The following is a 23,745-nucleotide window of genomic DNA, read 5'->3' on the forward strand; positions in this document are numbered from 1 at the left end:
ATCAAATGCTTAAAGTTTAGATGTTCACAAAATTCTCAGGCTCCAAGATAATTTCATCCGGATACAAAGTTTCTTTAAAATTCACTTTAAATTAGAACAATACCTTTTTAATAAGAAGAAAAATACATTGTAAGCAATTAATCAAATAAGGTATTCCTCAGTTCTTTGCTCAGAGTCACTCACATTCAGCCAAAGAAGTTGGATTATTGAGTTACAAGCAAAAAGATAGTCCACCTCACCTACTAAAAATCAGCAGCACCACTGTGGATGACAATTTGGCAATATGTATTAAAAGACTCAAATATTTGTACATGCTATAGATTTATCAATTAAGCAATGTCAAATTTAAACAAATAATCTTTAAAGTCTATACAGAGCGGATCATTCTAGAAATCTATGTAATAGTCCATGATAGAGGAATGGTCTATCTAGGTCTATCATTTATCCATTATTATGACATAGTTATTCAATTCATTGTAACAAATGAAAAATTAATGAAAATCAAGTAACAATTGGGAAACTGCAGGATAAAGAGCTGCATAAAACTATTATTTAAATTACTAAAATAGGATTGACTGAGTGGCTCTGATGGTTAAACATCTGTCTTCAGCTCACCTTGTGATCTCAGTGTCCTGGGATGGAGCCCCATGTTGGGTTCCCTGCTCAGCAGGGAGTCTGCTTTCCCATCTGCCTCTGCCTCTCTCCCCTGCTCATGTTCTCTCTTTCTCTTTCTTTCTCTCTCTCTCTCACATAAATAAATAAAATCTTTTAAAAAAATTAGTAAGTTAAAAAAGAAGCCTAGAACTAATGACCATAAGGGAATGCATCAAAACAATGGCATTTAGGGATCTGAGTCTTTTTTATCCTCATGATTATTCTTTTTTTTTTTTTTTTGGTAATGTGTTAACAAATAAAGCAAGTAATTTATAAACATTTCTCTCAACCCTACCTCTAGAAACGGTGGGAGATTACAGAGGAAAGTAGAACACACACTGAATGTAACTTTATTAGTACCTACTCTACCTATTTCTCCCAAAGGAAGGTCTTCATTATTCAAATGGGGGGTGTGTGCGTCTGTATCTCGGATTTTCAGATTTAAGTGCGGCAGCACTTACTGCCCTCTGTGGTTAAGAGCTGGGAGTCCACTATGCAGAGGCACTACTTTCCAGTGACTCACCAATAACAAAAACTAAAGGAAGCGTTGATTCTTTTCTGATTATGAAAACAGCAGAAGTTTCATATTGGTTGAGAAAAATACAAAAAGAATTTAAAAAGTAAATCCTTTCTTGGTTGACAAAAATATTTTAATAACAACAAAGATGATTCTTTGAGGGAAAAAAGTCTAGAAGCATATAATAATGCTCAAATGGTAGGAAAATATCAAGTACTTTGATACTACAATAACTCATTCTCAGTATTTCATTCATTTTTTAGTTTCCATTGTTCACCATAATTTTGAGGGTGAGATAAGCATAAGGGGCTATTGTTGAAAGTCTGCTCACACATTTATTTCTAAGAATTCTCTCTCTGCAAAGGTTTCCATGTTCTTTCAACAAAAGTGTCAAGGAACTAAGCACAAAAGCTTTTGCCCTTCAGTGAAATCTCCATATAATAGTTTCCATGATTTTTCATGGTTTAATCCTAAATCATAGCCTAGGGTTTTTTTTTTTTTTTAACAAATTGAAATTACCATTCACCACTATCTTAAAGATGATTTTTAGATCTGTGTTTAGAATTCATCTGCTTTGGACCTTAGTAAATCTCATTAAAATCTTTTCCTTCCATGTATTTATTGGAGGTATTGAAGAATAATTTTATAAATCTTTAATAATTAATGTTGTTTTTCCATCAAGAGTAAATACAATTTATTATTTATCTTTTTATCTTTCATTTATTTTTAAGTCTATGAATATAGCAAACCAGCAAAGTTATAGCATCAGCGCTATTTGTGGACATTATTCCACTAAAGATTGAAACAAGTTAATCATGTTGACAGATTCACACTGAACATACATTTATTCAATAGAAAATTTCCTAAGTCAATCAATAATAGTCTACTGAAAATTTATACTCTCTTATTAAGGAAAAAAATACTCTCTTATTAAGGAAAAAAAATCATTTTACATTTTAAAGTTTTCAGTGACATACAGTAATTTTGCCTGCTAAATATAGTCAGAAAATATTATATAAAAAGCTAGTGGTTGGGGCGCCTGGGTGGCTCAGTGGGTTAAAGCCTTTGCCTTTGGCTCAGGTCATGATCCCAGGGTCCTGGGATAAAGCCCAGCATCAGGCTCCCTGCTCGGCAGGGAGCCTGCTTCCCTTCCTCTCTCTGCCTGCCTCTCTGCCTACTTGTGATCTCTGTCTGTCAAATAAATAAATAAAATCTTAAAAAAAAAAAGGTAGTAGTGTTTTACTATAAAACTTGAAAAAAAACAGACGTGCAAAAACAAACTGTAAAATCTTGATCAAATGAATATTATATTTTAAAAATCACTTGAAAATAATTTATTTTGTTTCTGGACTAAAAAAAAAATCTAATTTGACTTTTTCCTAACTCTGAAGGGATTGAACACCCAAAGTATTATCTAGACTGATGTGTTTTTCTGAAAGGCAAATTATATTAAGGAGTATTGCACCAAATTTCATATCTATAGTTACACTATCATTCAACAGATACATTATCCATTGATGAAAAGTGACATGGAAAGGGATATCTCATTCAAGAAGAAAGCAGACAAATAAGACTGAGACCCAAGAATAATTGGTAATGCTAAGAATTTTGAAGTTCCACAAGATTTAATGAGAGGAATAGAAACAATATCCCTAGGTTATTTGTATTTTGAGAATCAGTGGGCATTTTGAAATTTTGACAATCTGCCTATGAGAATAGTAATATATTTTACCAAATTCCTGAAACCAATGGGGAAAAAATCACTTTGGTGATCAGGGTACAGAACAGTTAAGATTTATTGTTTTCCAGTCCACAAGAGATAAGATAATATGTGGAAATAATGAGAAATTAAGAATGTTCCTGGAGCTTTGATAAGGAAGAAAGAAAAGAAAAGAAAGGAAGGAGAGCTATGATAACAATGTTATAGTTGGATAGAATGAGAGACCCATTTTCAGTTCTCAGCTCATCATGACAGGTCAAGGGTGGGTGGAGCTATTTCAAGTGATTCAGGATGTAGATGGGTTTGTGGTGGGTAATAAGACCACTATCTGCACCAGTTCCAAGAAGCATACAGTCTTCAAACAGGTTACAAAACTGCATAGTCAATGAGACTTTCCTTTTGGACAGATCATTTATCCATGAATTGACTGAATCAGGGAGAGAGCAGGCTGCCACTCTCCTATAGCCTTGTAGCTAACATTCCAGAAGGAGTAGGTGCATCCCTTTTCCTTTTGAAGTGAGAAAAGGAAAGAACTGCAGAGTGAATCCTGTATGTGTAGGGCCGATGGTGGGGGTGGGGGGTCTTTTCAGGACAGAGGATGACTTAAATCTTTTATGTGTTGGAAAGTGCCTCATGTTTTCGAAAGGGGCTTTTCCTGTTCTGAATATAACCATTCTGGGCAATTGCACATAATTGTAATGAATAGAAATAGAAAACCCACAGATGGAAGAGATTCTAGAGCTGGCTGGCTAGCATGGGAGCAAGAGCCTCCCTAGGAGTGTGAAATGATACTAAGTATATTAGTTTCCTCATGCTGCCATAACAAAGAGCCACACTTCCGGTGGCTTAATATAACAGAAATGTATTCCCTCGCAGTTCTGAAAGGTAGAAGTCTAGGAATCACAGCATCAGCAAAGGCATGCTTCCACGGACATTTAGGGTAGAATTCTTCCTTGTCTCTTCCTAGCTTCTGGTAGTGGCCATCAGTGCTCAGTACTCCTTGGCTAGCAGCTGTACTCCCCATCTCTGCCTCTGCTGGCACACAGCGTTCTCCCTGTGTGTCCCCGTCTTCACACGGGTATCTATCCTCAGACTTCCTCTCTCTTTTTCTTATAACAACATAGTGATATGGATTAAGGACCCACCCTACTCCAGTATGACTTTATCTTAACTATTAAACACCTGCAATGACCTTATTTCCAAAGAAGGTCATATTCTGAGGCATTAGGGGTTAAACTTCAATACATCGTTTTGGAACACAGAATTCAACCAAAATTTTGGCAAAACCAGCAGTCTCCTTGCAAGCAGTCAGAGTTTGCTTGGCTAGAAGACTAGGTCCTCATCAGTTAGGACTGCTAAACCAAAACAATCTTAGGCTGGGTGGCTTAAACAACAAAAATCACCTTTCACAGTTCTGGGGGCTAAGAAGTTCAAGATTAAGGTAGTGACTGATGCAGTTCCTAATTGTGGGGGGCGGGGAGCTCTTCCTGGTGCAGAAAGAAAGGAAGCGTGCTCTTTCCTTTCTCTTCTTATAAGGGCACTAGTGACTTCGTTACCTAATCACTTCCCAAAGACCCCTCACTAAATACTATATCATATTGGGGATTAGAGTTTCAACACTTGACTTTGGGGGGATACATACATTCTGTTCATAGCAGACTAAATAAAATACTTTTCTCCAACTAAGTTTGAGAAGTCATAAAACTATGTGAAGTTTGCATGCTTATTGAAGTGGGCAAGGTTTAAACATATATTTTTTTATGATCAAGACTATGAGAAATGATTGGTTCTTACAATCCCTAATTTTTATTTCATTATTTATTCTGTTTTCTTAAGCATGCCATATTTTGTTGTTCCCATCCCTATCTTTTCCCTCTAGGCTTTCAAGGTTTTTGTTTATTCTGGTTGCACACTGAAGAGAGATTCAACAAGGACTTCCACCTCTCAAGTTTCCACAGTTCTTAAATATATACCTATTTGATTTTTCTATTTGATTTTTAATTTGATTTGATTTTTCTATTTGATTTTTAATTCTAGGACCTCAATACCCTTTTTACTTCCACTTCACATTTAATTCATAAAATCTATTTCCATACACAATTATTAGACTTTTTAAGTTTCAAGTCAAAAAGTATTTGTGGGATGCCTGGGTGGCTTAGTCGGTTAAGTGTCTGCCTTCAGCTCTAGTCATGATCCTAGGGCCCTAGCATTGAGACTCACATCGGGCTCCTTGTTCAGTGGGGAGCCTGCTTCTCCCTCTGCCTGCTCTGCCTGCTGCTCCCCTGCTTGTTGTGCTCTTTCTCTTCCTCTCAATCTGACAAATAAACACATAAAATCTTAAAAAAAAAAAAGTATTTGCAAAGAAACAATAATGTCTTATGTGGCAGTTAAGGACATGGACTCTGGGGACACCTGGGTGGCTCAGTTAAGTGACCAACTCTTGCTTTTGGGCTCAGGTCATGATCTCAGGATTGTGTGAGTCCAAGATGGGGCTTCACAATCAGTGAGGAGTCTGTGGGAGGATCCTCTTTCTCCCGCTCCCCTACCCCCTGTGCGCTCACACTTTCTCTCTCTCTGTCTCTCTCTCTCTCTAAAATAAATAAATAAATCTTAAAAAAAAAAAAAAGATCATGGACTTTGAAGCTGAAAGGCATAGGTTCAAATCCCTGCTCTCATATATCCTTGCTTTGCAATACTGGTTGGACTATTTAACTTTCTGTGCCCCACTTTCTCATCACAAAAAGGTGGTAATAATACTAATGAGCTGGTACGGTTATTTTTAAGATTAAATGGATTAATACACTTAAAACATTAAGTAGAATGCTTGGTAAGATGAAAAGTGTTGTGTAATATAAACTGTTATTATTTTTATCATTAAAGTATAACCTGACATTGAAAGGTGGCAATGCTCTTACCGGTAGAAAGCTTTCTCCTGGATCTGGTTTAGGAAAGATGGAATGGGAAACTGGAAGTGGATCCTGTTCCTGACACTTACTAGCTCAGTGAACTTAGACTAGCTATGGAAATTCTACAGTACTCAATTTTATGTCCTGCAAATTAGAACTAATCTATCTCATGAGAGTTGAATAAATTGGGACAAAGTGTTCAGAGAAGCATTTGGCAAACGACAAGCTTTCAAACCTAACTCCTTCCCCCTTCTTTTCCTCTACATCAGCTTTGGACTGTGGGGAACATGAACTAGAGAAAAAGAAGTCTGGAGGATTGGAGACCAATTAAAATTTACTGCAATATCAATAGTAACATAAGAAGAGACCCAGATAAATAGCCATTAGCAAGAAGAAATGGAAATCAGAGATAGTAGGAAGCACAAGTCAAGTCTTGGTAAATGATTACATGTGTGGTTAATGAGAGATGGAGAAATGAGTGATGAACCAAGGCTTTGGCAAAAGAAGCTCTTTAGGGTGTTGCCTTTGTTATGCAAATTTTATCAATCAAGTTAAATGTGGTATTATTAGTAGTACCTGAAATACTGTATTTTCTACCCTTCTAAATCTTCAAACCCATACAGCCAGAATTCTAATTTTTTCAGTATTTTTATTCCATTCTTCTCCCCAGTTTTATTCCTGCGGAACAGTCTTGGTTTCTCCGTAACCTCAGGGAAGCATTTTAATGTCGCCGTTGCAAAAAAAGCATTTCCGGGGCGCCTAGGTGGCTTAGGAGGTTAAGTATCTGACTCTTGATTTCAGCTCAGGTTATGATCTTAGGATCGTGAGATCAAGTCCCACATCTGCTCCACACTCAGCTGAGAGTCTGCTTAAGATTCTTTCCCTCCATGCCTCTTCCCCCACTAGAGCTCGCGTGCTCTCTCTCCCTCTCAAAAATAAATAAATACCTTTAAAAAAAAAAGAAAAGAGCATTTCATCTGGGATGATATTATTATAAAATCCATTTATGAAGTACTTGCCTACATCATTGTTTATTGTACTGTGGACTCTATTCTACATCAGTAAAGCCTCTGGCAATAATTTCAATATTGCTAACTATTTAAAAATCAGTATCAGCATTATTAATGATTTGGGGAAACATTTTCTCCATGTCAGTTATTACTTTTGAAAGAAGGCTTAAAAAAAAAAAGGTAGAATTACAAGTGCTTTGAAAAAATAATATATGCAAGTAGTAACAATTACTACCACATTATCTCATATAACTGAAATCAGTGAGAAATTAATACCTATAAAGCCTAATCAGACTTCTAATCCTATTTTAAAAACAATACTTACAAAATATAAATAAAAACAAAATTTCAAACTTAAAGTTAGTTACATTCTATCAGCAGCATGTGACTGAAAACATAATATTTTGTATCCAAGGAATAATTTTTTCAATATACAAAAACTAAAAGTTTACTTATAATTGTATTTGTTTCTGCAAAAAGTAATATTATATATTATTGTCATTACCTCCTCATTAGCTGTGAATAATTTTCAGAGACTTGGGCTATCCTAAGACTTTACCTTCCAGTTTAAATAGGAGAGGTAACTAGTATATATAATTCAAAATACAGAAGGGTGAGAGAATTTTAATAAAACTTTATAGAATGAAATCTAAGTTTTAAATACAATAAAATTAAAAAGTTGATATGAACCTCAAAATCATAGTGATGATGTTCAAGTTTATTGGAAAGATCTGAATTCCAAATGTTCTGTGAAGTGAAATGGTAAAGTATACTAAATAAGAAAAACTAAACCAGTTTCCCTCTAAATAATTTCATAATCTATAACAGGAAGAAAGAGGTTAAAAATCACTGAAGTCTCAATATCAAGCTCTCAGATATGAAACTCATATAATTTATAGTTATAACTTGGTGATGAACAGGATTGTTCTGAATAAAACCCAGTAGATGGCAGTAGGCTGTTATAAAGACATCAGAAGCCTAAGAAATAAATTATACATTACCAATATTACATATGTATATAGAAAATTTAATGAGTAAATTAGTCTATTATTTTTAATACAGATATGACATCCCCTGGATGCATTACACTATAGCTTGGTTTCGTGGCGGTAACTGATACATTCCTAAACACTACAAACACACAATATTTTTCTAAGATGGCAACAATTATTCTAAACCCAATCTCAGTAAAACCTAACCATAATCAACAAATTTAGAGATGATCCAATATGAGTAAGAAAAATAATAACTTTCAGAGTATCCAGGGGCACCTGTGTGGCTCATTCAGTTCAGCGACCAGCTCTCGATTTTGGTTCAGGTCATGATCTCAGGGTGGTGAGACTGAGCCTTGCATGGGGCTCCACATTCAGTGGGGAGTCTGCTTGAGATTCTCTCCCTCTCCCTCTGCTCCTTCCCACCTCACATATTTTCTCTCTCTCTCTCAAAGTAAATGAATAAATAAATCTCTTTAAAAAAAAAGAGTAATTCATCCAGTTGGAAAACAAATTTTAAGGAGGCAACGTTCTTTAACAGAAATCGTGCAAGACCAGTTAACCTAAAGGTAGGAGTTTTAGATGTGATTTCTCTACTACTACCAGTCATTGACTGTCTCTGTGCATTAATTTCCTCATCTATACAATGGTTGTCACAAAACTTTCCCAACATAGCCCAAGCTCTATATACATAAAATAAAATGATGTTTGTAAAAGTGACTGTAAAACGCTATGCAAATATCGGATTATTTTTCTCAATATAGAAGCCAAAGGAAGACAGTTTAAAGAAGAGAATTAGTCCAAAGGCATCAAATGCTTCAGCGGAATTAAATTAAATATAGCCTGAGGAGGAAAGTCGCTAGATTGGTATTTTTAGAGTTGTTGAGACTATATATTGACTAGAATGGTAAATATATTTTGACCTAGATGAATTAGTTTGCCTTCTCGTTGCCTCTCTCATATGGTGTAGTAGTTATGTACACAGGCTCCAAAGTCAGACTGGCTGAGTTCTTAACTCACTTCCCAGCTGAGTGAACTTGGATAAATCACTTAAGTCTCTGTGCTTCAGCTTGTTCATCTCTATGATGGGGGCAATAACAGTAACTACCTCAACTTGAATAAATCCCTGTCAGCTTCCCTCCTCAGCAAAATGGGATAACATCTACTCATTTTTATTGTGAACTTCAAAGGAGAGAATGTTTATAAAAGTACACAGATATAATGTGGTAGCTTTTCTATTAACTGATATTTGAATTTTATGATTATTTCTATTACATATTGTGTCTTGTAATACTGTAATACGTATCCAAGCATACTTGCAGCCACACAGAGGAGAAACTAAACTGGATGATTCTCAAACACCACATCCAAGGATGGTCTTTAACAGCATCAAATTTTCCCCTTATGATAGCAAACAAGGAATGAACCAGACATGAAACATAGCTAGTCCCTTGGCATGTTCCCCATTCCTCAAACAACAAGAAATTTCCCCATTATCCTTCTACTCTAAGTCAGTCAAAAATCATTATTTTATATATCAAAGAGTTAAAAGTTCTGTTATTGTCCTACTACTCTTTCCAAAATGTGAATGCTATTAGTTTTCCTGAAATGCTTATTATTTGTTTGGATCATCTTGCATTTTTTCATTTGATTTATATTTTGAAATGGATTTTCAAGTTTAAGGTATTATTTAAGGACAAGGAAGAAAGTTTATCTGTCTATAGGAAGGTAAGTAAGCCACGATTCAAAACTCTTTAGCAGTCCCATTAAACTAATTATGAGTGTGGCATGGAAACTATGGAAAAGAGATGAGTTTTTATTTGTCTAAATACTCAAAAGCTATATAAGTAGTAATAAATTTGAGATATGTATTTTATTTTTTTAAAGATTTTATTTATTTATTTATTTATTTTATTTATTTATATCTCTTTACAGAGATCACAAGTAGGCAGAGAGGCAGGCAGAGAGAGAGCCAGGGAAGCAGGCTCCCTGCTGAGCAGAGAGCCCAATGCGGGGCTCAATCCCTGGACCCAGAGATCATGATCTGAGCCAAAGGCAGAGGCTTAATCTGGTGAGCCACCCAGGTGCCCCAAGAAATATGTATTTTAAATGTGTATATTTTATTTTGAATTAATGTACAATCTATTTAATATACAAACACATACTTTCAAACAGATTATTTTGCTTTTATTTCTGTGGAATTGCTCTGTGGCAAGGAATAAATATGATTGACTCTGAGTTACCCAACAGCAGCATGTAGTAAAGTAAGGTAGGCTAGATTTTTTTTTCAAGCAGTCTTACACATTTGCCTTTTCCAACTCCAGATTAAAAAAATCTTGTCCCTACTAAACAAATGGTCCATTTAGCCCACTTAATCCAATGATATAGCATGATCTCAAGAGATCTTTTCATTTAGGTTTTCTGAAGATGGGAAAGAATAATGATTAAGCTTGAAATAAAATTCTGTCTACTAGATCTTTAAGTTATATATAAATTTATGCAATAACTAAAATTATTATATAGTGGGGCTTTTAAATAAACTTTCCCTTCCTCCTTATGGAAGTAGGTGATGATAACACTTGTTAATTATGGACAAAGGAATTCCTTGGTGATTCTGTGTTCTTTCCTTGGCTTCTGCAGATACTTTGCTCCACACTTCTTTATTGGGGGTTAGCTGGACTCACAAAGAGGCATTCTGATCTGCTCCTATGGGCAGTATGATTTACCTCCATATAGGAAGGCCTGCAATCATTCTGTCTTTCTAAGCAATGAATGGGTAACTCTAATTTTGGACTTCACGTCTCAGGAGTTCATTGTTGGTGCACAGCTAAGCCTTTCTCTCTTTGCTAGCTATCAAGCGATCTCGAGGTACCCAACTTCTTAGTCTATTTTTCAACTGGTTCTGAACTCAGGCAAAGAAAAAGACTGCCACTTATTAAGCTTCATAAATTTCCAATAATGAAAAAATGCAAGCATATTGTTTAGAGATACATAAATATGTAGTAAAAATATAAAGATATGCTTGAAAATGATGTACTCCAACCTCAGGTAACACCCAGAGCTTAATACTGTTCACAATGTTGCATTTCTTAAGCTGGATATCAGACATACAAGTGTTTATTAATTCACTCTTGGAAGTATTTCCGCAGCTTTCTTTATCTAAGCTGAGCACTCTCACTCTGTTCTCTTTCCTCTGCTGTTGGCAGTTCTCTGTCAATCTGGGATGAAAGGAGGGTTTATACACAAGTTTTGGCAAGAAAGAGAATAGTTTCTTTTTTGATGTACACATTGAAAAATGGATTTTCCATTGTTAAGTACTGTGAAATCTCCCCCCATTAAAGGAGGCATAAGGCTGTTAACTGAGTAACCTTTTCATAACTGATACTGAGAGTTGGGATCTACCCAAAAGCTAGATCTCTTGCTTTTCCACTTAACCTAACAAGCGTATCAATATATTACATAGAATCAGGGTCATCATTGTTCCAGCAAGTTTGAAAGGTGTTCTAGGGTAATGTATCAGCACTTACATGGTCCTTGAAAAAGACTAATCTCTTTAAATCATTCCCATAGCACAGATTCAAACAGCAGCCAAATGTAATAAGCTAATTATGGGTAAGATTCAAGTGTCATTCCTTATTAAATCAATGCTATAAAAACCCTCCCTAAATTTCCTAATCAGTAGACATGAACAATTAACATCTAATTAGTCATCCATCACGCTTGCTAAAAATGTTTTAAAAGAAAAATTAAAGAGATTTCTCTCATAAAGATTTCACTGAAAATGTGCAATAGTGTCCTTTTCCACTTACATATTCATCATTTGCTATCTAGCAGCCTACTTGCTAAGATGATTATTTTAAACATGAAATCTATTAATTGGAATATTCCAAGAATATTCAAGAATCCCATCATTCAATGGTTCTTAATGACTTTATTGACAATTTTAGGCTAACCAACGGACTTTGCAAAGAAGGACACTGAGACTAATGGGGTTTTCACTTGTTGATAAAGCCACAGTTGCATATAAGGCCAGATCTCAAGGCAATGCCCCATTTTCCCTTCATAGCCTAAAACACACACACACACACACACACACACACAAAGAGATTAGTGCTTTCAACTTACTTCATTAGATCACCAAGTTCCTTCTATTATTTGAGTATAGCAACTAAGAGCTCATTTCCAACTGGCTTTATGCAGTTTAAATAACTTAGTAGATACAAGCTAGGAAACTAGAGTCAGAGTGGCTGGGCTCAAATCCCTTTCTTTGAACTTATTAACTGTGAGGATTTAGATTGGTTACTTAAAGGGCCTGTATCCTTCCTTTCTCATTCATGAAATGAAGATGGTTAACAATGATGATAAAAACAATAAGATAGTATCTACCCCAAAAGCTGGTTTCAGAATTAAATGAACTGATACTCTAAAATGTTTCAACAATCTATGGAAAATTTAAGTCCTCGTTAAATGTTATCTATTCAAAATACAGCACCCCTTGAACTTTCTCTATTTTGCCCAAATTCATTTTCTAGAAAATAATAGGTACACTGATCTATAACAGAATGAGACCACTGTTCAATCAGCCCTGTTCCTGGACTATGTTCCCACCATGTCTATCTAAGACCAACAGAGAAGATATATTACCAGGAAAAGAGGAAATGCACCAGGAAAGCAGAAAACAAGAAAAATCCAACCATTAAGGCATCCCCAAACATTCGGTTGTTCTCATATTCATTCACACTTATAGACACCCTAGTCCTGGCAAACAACCCCAGCATATACATGGTTTTGCCAGCAGCAACTTGACTAAAAGACATTATTAAAGTGGAAAATTACAAAATAATTTAACTTGGACCCTAGAATAAAGTTATAATAGATATCAAGAAACTCAGTAATACCAATTGCCTAGACTTGAAGGCATGTAGGGGGAAGGTGGCTTGGGTTTTATTCATTTATTTTTCATTGGCCCTGTGGCAGGTCCCACACTGGTGCTAATATATTTTTATTAAACTTCCCAGCTTCCAGTGGTTCTAGCCATCCACAGGGTCTATAGTATAAACTGCAAATATGAAAACAATCAGTATGTAATGCCTTCTCTTCCTTCCTCTCATTATGCATTATGAACATCAAGAATTCTTTTTTCTTTAACAACAATCTGGTATCTAAGAACTGTTCTTTATGCTTATGATCTATACAGCAAATATATATATATATATATATATATATATATATATATATTTAACCTTCATGTTTTCTTCACGTACTAAACGTACCTTGATGCTATATTAGGAATAGAATACTTCATAGGCAGGTGTTGAAAGTTAGATAAGGAAGAAGAAATGGCTGTCTTCTTGGAGCTATCGCCTAATGATACATATAGACAGATCAACACAGTTATTTAACATGTGATGAGTGCTCTGGTAGGTCTCTCTGACTCTACTTCAAATAATCTACATACTATCCAATATGTCTAATTTCTCCTGCATCTGCAACCTTTCCTTCTTTTCTGGATAAGTCTCTTGGTTTTTGCTTTGTTTTGTTTTTAATATGTTCAAATCCCTTTGTATTAAAACGTTCACTTCATTCTATTTCCCCTTTATAGCTGAATTTCAAAGATGTGTCTGCCCTCCCAATTTCCAATTCTTTACATTCGGTGTGTCATCAACATTCAGAAAGGTGTCTTCAACTCATCCCTCTCCACCAAAATAAATGTCACTGCCTTTGTAAGAATCCCTAGTCGTAAATCCAGTGCACACTTCACAATCTATATCTTTTTTGACCTCTGAGCAATATTCAATAAAGCACACTTTCTTTCAAAGCATACTTTTTCTTTGCTTTTAAGGATTATTTTTCTCTTTGTAGTCTGACTGATCTTTCACAACATCCTTTGCAGCTAAGCATTCTCTATCAAGACATTAAATATTTGATTTCTTAAAGTTCAAATTTGAAATTTAAGGAAATCAAATATAGGTACTTTTTTTTGTCACTGTACCACCACTATCCAGTAGAAATATAATGTGAGTCATAAATGGCACATGTATAATTTTAAATATTATAGAAGCTACATCAGAAGTGTAAAAAGAAACAGATGAGACTAGTTTTAATAACTCAATATATCCCAAATATTATCATCTCGACATGCAATCAACATAAACAATTTTCAGTGAGATATTTTACATACTTTGATTCCTACTCAATTTCCAAAATCTGGTACAATTTTAGCTTCAGACTAGCCATATTTCAAGTGCTAAGAAGTCCAATATCATTAGTCGTTCCTATATTGAATGGTACAGCTCTGTTCTTTAAAGAGGTGTATGGTATCATATTTATGGTTTGAATTACCACTTCAAAACACAAACGCTAAAACATCTGTGTCCAGTCCAGACCTCTTCCCTGTTCTATATATTTTACTGTATATTTGGCATCTCCCTTGGGGTGTCTCAAATTCTCCTCAAATTCAATGTGCCTATGTTCAAAAGCATGATTTTCCCCTCCCAACTCAAACTTCCTCCATCTTCCCTTATCTTGATAATTAGCACTATTATCTATATAGTTTTTTGCAAGGTAGAAACTTACCTGTCCTGATAACTGCCTTTCAGTTTAATAGTAAGCCTTGATAATTTTATTTCCTTTGAGAAGCAATCTCATCACATCTTTCTTCTATTCTAGCCTGAATGAACATTATCTCTAGGACGGCTACTTAATTCCCTGGGCAAGATCTGGCTCCTTGTAACATGCTTCCTTAATTCTCTGATCCATTTACATAGCACTAATCACAATTTATAATAAAAATGTATGATCATCAGGGTACCTGCATGGCAGAGTCAGTTGTGTCTGACTCTTGGTTTTGTCTCAGGTTGTGAGGTTGAGACCTGAGTCAAACTCCATGCTCTGCAGCATCTGCTTGAGGTTCTCTCTCCCTCTCCCTCTGCTCCTTCTGCTCATACTCTTTCTCTCTCTAAAATAAATAAATCTTTAAAAAGTAAAATAGGGGCATCTGGGTGGTTCAATCAGTTAAGCGTCAGCCTTTGGCTCAGGTCATAATCCTAGGGTCCTGGGGTGGAGCCCCGCATCAGGCTCACTACTCAATAGAGAGCCTGCTTCTCTCCCTCCCTCTGCTGCTCCCCCTGCTTGTGGCCTCTCTCTCTCTCTCTGTCTGACAAATAAATAAATAAAATATTTTAAAAAATAAAGAGCTATTAGAAAGTAAAATAAGATGTTTATCTTGTTCATTTACTGGCAAATTATGAAATTGTAACATTCAACAAGCAAGAACCATGCCTGTTTTCCTCACAATTGTATTGCATGATACTTAGCAGGTATCTGGTTTATCATAAGTACTTACTAAACACTTATTAAATAAGGAGCACCTAATCCAGTATTAGAGGGTCAGGAAAAATCAGAAAATTGTGTCTTTCTCACAGGGATGGATTTACCATAAAGCAATTTGGTCTTATCTAAGTTAAAAGTGCATTAATCTTCCATCTAAATCCTACTTCTAGGAAATTACACCATAGAAATACACATGTTGGTGTAGCATAGAAATGATTCACATTATTTCAGTGAATATTTTCTGCCAGGATAACCATTTTACCTCTATTACGCTACCTAATCTCCCTACCAACTCTGTGAAATAAATACTATTACCCATCCTTTAAAAATAAACAAAGAATACAGCCCAAAGAAGTTAAAGAACTCACTCAGTTCACATACTGAGAAAAGTAGTGGGGCCATTAATTGGCTCAGGCCATTAGATTTTTAGAAACCTAATATTGCCTCTTATCATATATAATACTAAACAACTTCCAACTGAAATTTCCACAAGTAGGAAAAGGACTAAATGTTGTATGCTATCTCCATGCCATGGAAGAATATAGTGACATCATGTAAAAGAAATACAAATGGGAAGAACACAGAAACTTTAGATCCACAGAAAGATTTCAAAGACATGCTGCTAAGTGAAAAAGGCAAGTTGCACCCAAACTGAGGTGTGGTGCTAGAATCTCGGCCTTCATGTTCACCTCTGCCTGGTATTACTCCCACAAATACATTTCCTTACCTTTGCATATGTAATGAGTACATCTAATCAACTGACCTGAAAATAAAGGGATTCCTCCGAATGATCCATGTGGGCTCAATGTAAAAATACTCTTAAAAGCAGAGCTTTCATTCTGGCTGAGGGTAGAAAGGAAGTCAGAGATACCTAAAGCATGAGAAGAACTTGACATACCATTTGCTTTGAAGTTAGAGGGGCTATATCAAAAGGCATGCGAGCTAAGGACAGCTCTTGGCCAATGGCCAGCAAGGAAACAAGGACTACAGATCTACAGCTGCAAGGAACTGGGTTATGTCAACAGTCTAAATAAGCATAGAAGCAGATTCTTCCTCCAAGTCTCCATATAAGAGCTAAGCCAGGCCAACATCTTCATTCCAGCCTTGTGAAACCAAGAAGTTACAATCTAGCTGAGCCATGCCAGATCTCAGAACTATGTAAGTGTGAGCTAATAAATTGGGGCAGTTATAAGCCACTATATTTGTGGTAATTTATTATGCAGCAATAGACATTTAATACAACATGTAATATGATCACTTTTTTCAATATCTGTGTGTTCATATAAAGGTTTGAAAATGCATAGGAATAGGACAGGAAAGGTAAACACAATATGGAAAATACATTGAACTCTAGAGAGTCTCGAGGTTGCAGGAGGCAGATAAACAGTGGTCTTCACATTTAATTCTATACAGACACTTATTTAGTTGACTCCTTTATCAGCATGATGGCTTTGTGTATGTATTATTTCAAAACAACAACAAATAATGCTTTAGGGGCACCTGGGTGGCTCAGTGGGTTAAAGCCTCTGCCTTCGGCTCAGGTCATGATCCCAGGGTCCTGGGATCGAGCCCCGCATCGGGCTCTCTGCTCCACAGGGAGCCTGTTTCCTCCTCTCTCTCTCTGCCTGCCTCTCTGCCTAGTTGTGATTTCTCTCTGTCAAATAAATAAAATATTGAAAAAAAAAAAGAGAGAAAAAAATAATGCTTTAAAGTATGGTGATTCCAATGAATTGGAAATCAATCATGATGTTTCTCCTCCAAACTGGTATTCTAAAATCAATCAAGATGCACAATATCATCAATCAGTTCCTAGACACTAAAACAAATCAACCTGAAAGAATTGCCCAAGGAATCATGGTTCCAAGTAACTGAATGATGAACAGTTACAGAAATCTGTTCCAGTTGATCTTCTCAGTACTCTCTCTAGTTGTTAAAGCACAGTCGTGACCCCATGAGCCCAGTGATTTTTGCAAACCTACACAATCTGAACACTTATGAAATAAAATAAGAACCATCATCTTTAATACTTTTCCTCACCTACAACTGAAAACTACCCTAACAAGATTGCTGAAAATTTGGCCAATATATCAGAGAGAGATTCCATGGCAACATGACCAAAAGGCTCCAGAAGCAAAGCAATTTCTGCCCATGGAATCAGCCAGCCCTAAAGAGCCTCTTTCTCTCTCCCTCCCCCTTTCCTTCCTTATCTTCCTCCCTCCTATCCTTCCTTTCTGCTCTTGGTGAGTCATTTTCCTAACCATCTGAATAAATGCAAAAATTTATTTATAGAAAGATAATAAAATTTTATAGAATTTAAATAAGTAAAATATACATTTTTGGTATGACTATGAAATTCAAAGGATCCTACAGAGTTTATAAAAGTTAGTTCTTTTATTGTTAGTCATTTTCTCCAAGCATTCTAACATTTCAACTTCAACATCAAATATCCACGGCTTTTCAGTCAAAATCAGCTAACTGCAATTTGAGACATTTTCTATAATTTAGCTTATTCATATTTTAGAAAATCTCATGAGTAGAAAATATATGACTTAGAAAAAAATGGACCTGCAGCAATTTGGTAATTACATTTTTTCAGCAGAAAATGCAGATCTATGCTCTTCACATAAAACATAATGGGTGTTTAGAAGTCAAGGAGTCCACAGAGACACTACAAGGACTAAATATATTATCCTTAAAAACTAATTCTGTCATTTATGATTCATAGCCAACTCCTTAAGTAAAGTTACAGATTTTCAAATTATCCCATTGAGACAGAAGAGGAGAAAAGAAAAGGCCAGACTCACATCTGTCTCTGCAGCCAAGGAGATGCAGTAATAACCAACTTTCTCAGTGGCTTGCTAAAAATGCAATTTCATCTGTGTTCCCTAAAAGCACCTCTTTTGAAGAAAATCCACATATCATTTTACTTTACTGTATGCTGGAATGAAAAATAGATGCCCACTGTCAGCCAACTATATTGATTACGAGTGAAAATGTGATCATTTTGCATTGACTTGCCCCAAAGCACCACGTTCCATCAAAGCAGCAGAAGGAAATTAATGCTTTCATATCGTGCCTAAGAAAAATATGAGATGTTGTTCACTTTGCCCTCTAGACCAAGAAGTATATGCAGTGACTGAAAGGTAATAGCTTTCAGAACATGAACTCGAGACTTTTATTAAAATCATTATTTAATGCACGAAAAATAATGAACCTACTGCTATGGCATTTAAAGCAGTCATTTGCAGTCATTACCTCTTAGATCATAAGGTTTACTTTGTTAAAAGTCAGTAATTCTCAGATCAAAATTATGCTTTTGTTTCATCTAGATTACGTGTCTTAAGTGATAACTTCTTATATATACATATCAGTTAAACAGTGTGAAAACTATGAATTGGTCATGATGGGAATTATTTGTTTATATTTTATTTTACTTCAATTTTACCCACAAGACTAATGACCTTACTAGTCTCTATAGGACACCTATGTTTGGCCCAGCACAACTCTTTAAATATATATGGAACTATATAAGTTGGCTTGCATAATTATTTTATTTATTATGTCATCAGTAGTTACCACAGTACTGACTTTAAAATAATGCAAAGGAGCTGCATTTTAAAACTGCAAGTTCTAAATACCAAAAATCATATTCATAACATGTAAAAATCTAGAAACAGATATTTGACATCCTGGTGATTTTGTATTTTTGAAAATTTACCTAGCTTATCAATAATATTATCTATAGAAGTATACACTCTATTTCTTTTTTTTTTTTACTTTTTTTTTAAATTTGTTTATTTACAGCATAACAGTGTTCATTGTTTTGGCATCACACCCAGTACTCCATGCAGTACGTGCCCTCCCTATTACCCACCACCTGGTTCCTCAACCTCCCACCCCCCTGCCCCTTCAAAACCCTCTGGTTGTTTTTCAGAGTCCATAGTCTCTCATGGTTCACACTCTATTTCTTAAAATACACTTTGAAATTCAATTCAAACTCCTAGAAGTAGAAATTCAATTTCATATTGGCAAAACATCTGATGTAAATTGTGGAGAAAATTGGAGACTGTTACTTTTCAATCCTGAATATTATAATGAGCCAACTGTTATGATATTAATCATACACACATATATGATGATACTAGCCCAGACACCATGTACATGAAGATAGTGAACCACACTCTTGAATAGAAAGAGATGCTGAACTGAACAATGACCTCACCTTAGCAAACTAATGGTAACTTTCAGCATGTCAAATAGTGCTATGTTCTCCTACTATCAATAGAGGAACTTTAGAGAATTTTTCATTGTTATTGTCCAGATTTCCAAGATGTCCTTGTGGAAATAAAAATAAGCTTAATTCACATCTTCCAGATTACCAAACCTGGATTAGCCTTTTATTAGCTACATGACTTTGGAAATTATTGTTAAATTTTTAAGCTAATATTTAGCAAGTATTTATAAGCCACCTTCTTTGTGAGATTCTCCCTGACACACTTTTACTTATTTCTTTATTAATTTCGTTTTAACTCCCACTGTTAAACCTTCACTCTGATATGTCCTATTATTCACTCAGAATACTTATCACCACCCACCACATGCACATTTTCGGCTATTACAATGCTCACTAGAGAGTTTCCTGAGGATTAAATATCGTTTAGACTACCACATGACATATCAGAAACCCAGCTATGCTGTAAGGTACTGAAGAACCACAGCTGGCCAGCAAGGCAGCATCAAAAAATTTTCTCCACAGAAGTCCTTGAAGCAATTCCTAGAACAGTTTCACATCTAGGGACCATTTGGGCACAAGATGAGGGGCAAGGGTATTCCTAACTAATAGCCTCATAACTGAAAGAATCCAGTATTTCTTTTAACAATTCTATGACCACAGCACATAGGGATTGCACAGAGTAACTAGTGTCTTCACACTCAGGAAAGCCCATGATAAGGCATTTCCATTATGTGCTGGTAGCTCCTGCCTATGTCCTACCAGTCCAGATGTAACTGCTTAAGTTGGGGTCACTTTTCATCAAAAGTAATGTTGTTGCATTACAGTTGATAATCTATGCTTATTAGATTTCTAGGGGAACACTACTGGAGTAGGAGCCCAAGGTTAGATTCTCATTTTACTGAGAAAGAGTTTGATTAAGTGTCTGTGCACAACTATTTTTTCCAAAATGGTTCTTGCGAAAGGTAAGTATGACAAAGACAGAGATGTTTATGTGTTCGTTCATACTGAATGTTGATTAACTAGTCTCTGTAATGATACCTGAGACACAAACTGAATTGGCAAATAAATAAATGTCTCTGTTTTCTTTTCTATAGAATGAGGATAATACCTAGCAGGGTTATTGTGCAGATGAAATGAGACAATACTTGTGAAACACTTAGCACAGGGCCTAATATAGTTTCAATGCTCAAGCAGTGTTAACTTATTATTTTTACTATTATGGTTAGTAATCTATGGAAATTCGAATAGATAAAAATCTAAAACAAATCAGAAATCAATGAAACCAAAAATAAATAAATGAATATGCCCAAATATATTAGTTTCCATTGCTAAACTCTGCTGAAAAGGCTCATATGTTTGGTAACCATTTTGTTGGAGATAATTTAAACAAGATAGTATTATCTCCTTCTGGGGGTAATTTAAAGATGATAGTATTATCTCCTTCTTGAATAGTAATATAATTTCCACATAAAATACATCCATTTGGGGTAGTATTTTTTTTTTAAGATTAGCCTAATATATTTTATTTTTCAAGTGCTTTTCTGTTGGATATTCTGTAGAATATCCCAACCCTAAAAAAGGGCTAATTTATGATCCCAAAGTTATTAATGAGTCATTTAGCCCGAAAATGTGAGTCAGAATGATCTTCTTAAAGTATAATTAATTATAAAGGTGGCCTAAGTAAACTTGAGATCTATAATGGAACATTGCTCAGCAGGAACATTGCCTAGCATCACAGCATTCTCAGAACCTTATGACTGTCTGTGAATATACCAGCCATGTGTGTTACACACATGGGGAAACAATTACCTGTGGATACCAATCAATAAGGGTTCATCATACCTTCCCAGAGGCAAAGATAAATTTGTTATATGGAATGAAGGCATTTCTTTAACACCTAGTAAAACTTCAGTTATGTATTACAATTTGATATATGTTCAGTTCAATGTTTGACAAATTATTGTTCTAGAAAATTATTGCCATCAATATCTTCAAATTTATATTCTGCATTTTTGTTTCTTTAGTCTCTATTCCTAATTTTGCTTATGTGTATTTTTATGTTTTTTTTCTCATTAAATTTATTAGATGATTATCTTGTCTTTGTTTATACATGAGTGAGTCTTGGGGCACCGGGTGGCTCAGTTGATTAAGTATCTGATTCTTGATTTTTGCCTCAGGTCACGATCTCAGGGTCATGAGATCAAGTACTCTATCATGCTCCATACTGAGGGTGGAGCCTGCTTAAGATACTCTCTCTCCCTCTCCCTTTGCCCCCATCCCCACTTGCATATGTGGGATTTAAGATACAAAACAAATGAGAAAAGGGGGGAGGGAGGGAGAGAGACAAACCAATAAACAGACTATTTTTCTTTTTATTTCTTTTCACCATACCAGAATTCATTGTTTATGCACCACACCCAGTGCTCCATGCAATATGCGCAATAAACAGACTATTAACCACAGGGAACAAACTCATGGTTCCAGTAGGGACATGGGTGGGGGGATGAGCTAAATGGGTGATGGGGCTTAAGGAGCGTACTTGCGATGAGTATCAGGTGTTGTATGGAAATGTTGAACCTCTATGTTGTACACCTGAAACTAATATTACACTGTCTGTTAACTACCTGGAATTTAAACAAAATCCTTTAAAAAAGAATAGATTATTCCTTCCTTCACAAATAAACAACTACTGAATTTTGATTTTTTTATTATTTGGGTTCTAATTTGGGTCAGAATGCTAGGGGTCAGCTCAACATACACTTACTTCTCTTATTCAGTGTTGCAGCAATGTTCCCAAAAATGTTGATTTTTTTTTCTTTTGTAATTAGTCTTTGATTTTTCTTCATTGGTAACAAATATTTATTATTGAAAGTAAGAGTCATTTGTTTCTCTCCAGTAGTTCATTAATTTTCCCTGTTATAAAATGAGTCTTTTTTTGTTCACAAATCATAGTATGACTCAGCTTAATACATTTTATTCTATTGTGTCTTTAATTATTACTTATATCTTGTGTGTTCTGATGTCAACTTAAGAAACAAAGTTATATGTTTGGATCATTCTCTGCCCACCATATTAGCTTCTCCTTTTGCATATTTTGCATTTTAATCTCCTCTCCACTCCTCTAACATTATGGAAGAGCTTAAGTGTGCCTATTATATACTTCTTCCTACAGTTTAGTTCCACTCCTTATAACTTCTTGTGTTGGCATTAATCCTGTGATTATTATTTACATTGTATAATCTTTACTGCCATCCAACTAACAGCTCATGTTATATCAGTCTGTTGTCTATTTCATCTATTTTATCTCATGAACTCCAACTTAGCTGAATTTTATTGATATTATAAAGCATCTATAATTTACTTTTATTTTCAGAAGAAGGGTTTTTTTCTGTATCTTAAAGGCTACATTTTTAAGCATGTTCCTTGATTTATAATTTCCCTTTCTCACCTATCTATTTACCCCTAGATGAGTAATGTTTATATAATCTCTTTGTTTGGTAACAGACGCTAAATGGGTTCTCCTTTGTGGAATTTTGTAGGCTTCACTATACAGTGGATATGATGTGATAGTCTGGAAAAGACTTAATTCTCTTGCTAGATAGAAATGGAGCATCGTTCTCCCAAGAATCTTTTCAGCCTACACAAAAACAGACACATAGACCAATGGAACAGAGTAGAGTCCAGATATGGACTCTCAACTCCATGGTCAATTAATCTTCAACAAAGCAGGAAAAAGTATCCAGTGGAAAAAAGTCTCTTCAGTAAATGATACTGGGAAAATTGGACACCTATGTATAAGAATGAAACTCAACCATTCTCTCACACCATACACAAAGATAAATTCGAAATGGATAGAAGACCTCAACATGAGGTAGGAATCTATCAAAATCCTAGAGGATAACACAGGCAATAACCTCTTAAACGTTGGCCACAGCAATTTCTTTCCAGACACGTCTCCAAAGGCAAAGGCAAAAACAAAAGCAAAAATGAGCTTTTGGGACTCCATTAAGATCAAAAGGTTCTGCACAGCAAAGGAAACAGTCAACAAAACAAAGAGGCAACCCACAGAATGGGAGAAGATATTTGCAAACAACACTACAGAAAAAGGGCTGATATCCAAAATCTATAAAGAACTCCTCAAACTCAACATTCAAAAAACAGAGTGTTGACATGAGTTAATCATGTCAAAAAATACGCAAAAGACATGAACAGACACTTCTCCAAAGAAGACATACAAATGGCTAACAGACACATGAAAAAATGTTCATCATCATTAGCCATCAGGGAGATTCAAATCAAAACTGCATTGAGATACCATCTTATACCAGTTAGAATGGCCAATGGCCAAAATTAACAAGTGCTGGAGAGATGTGGAGAAAG

Source organism: Meles meles, chromosome 4, assembly GCF_922984935.1.
Source record: "Meles meles chromosome 4, mMelMel3.1 paternal haplotype, whole genome shotgun sequence".
Classification (NCBI taxonomy): domain Eukaryota; kingdom Metazoa; phylum Chordata; class Mammalia; order Carnivora; family Mustelidae; genus Meles; species Meles meles.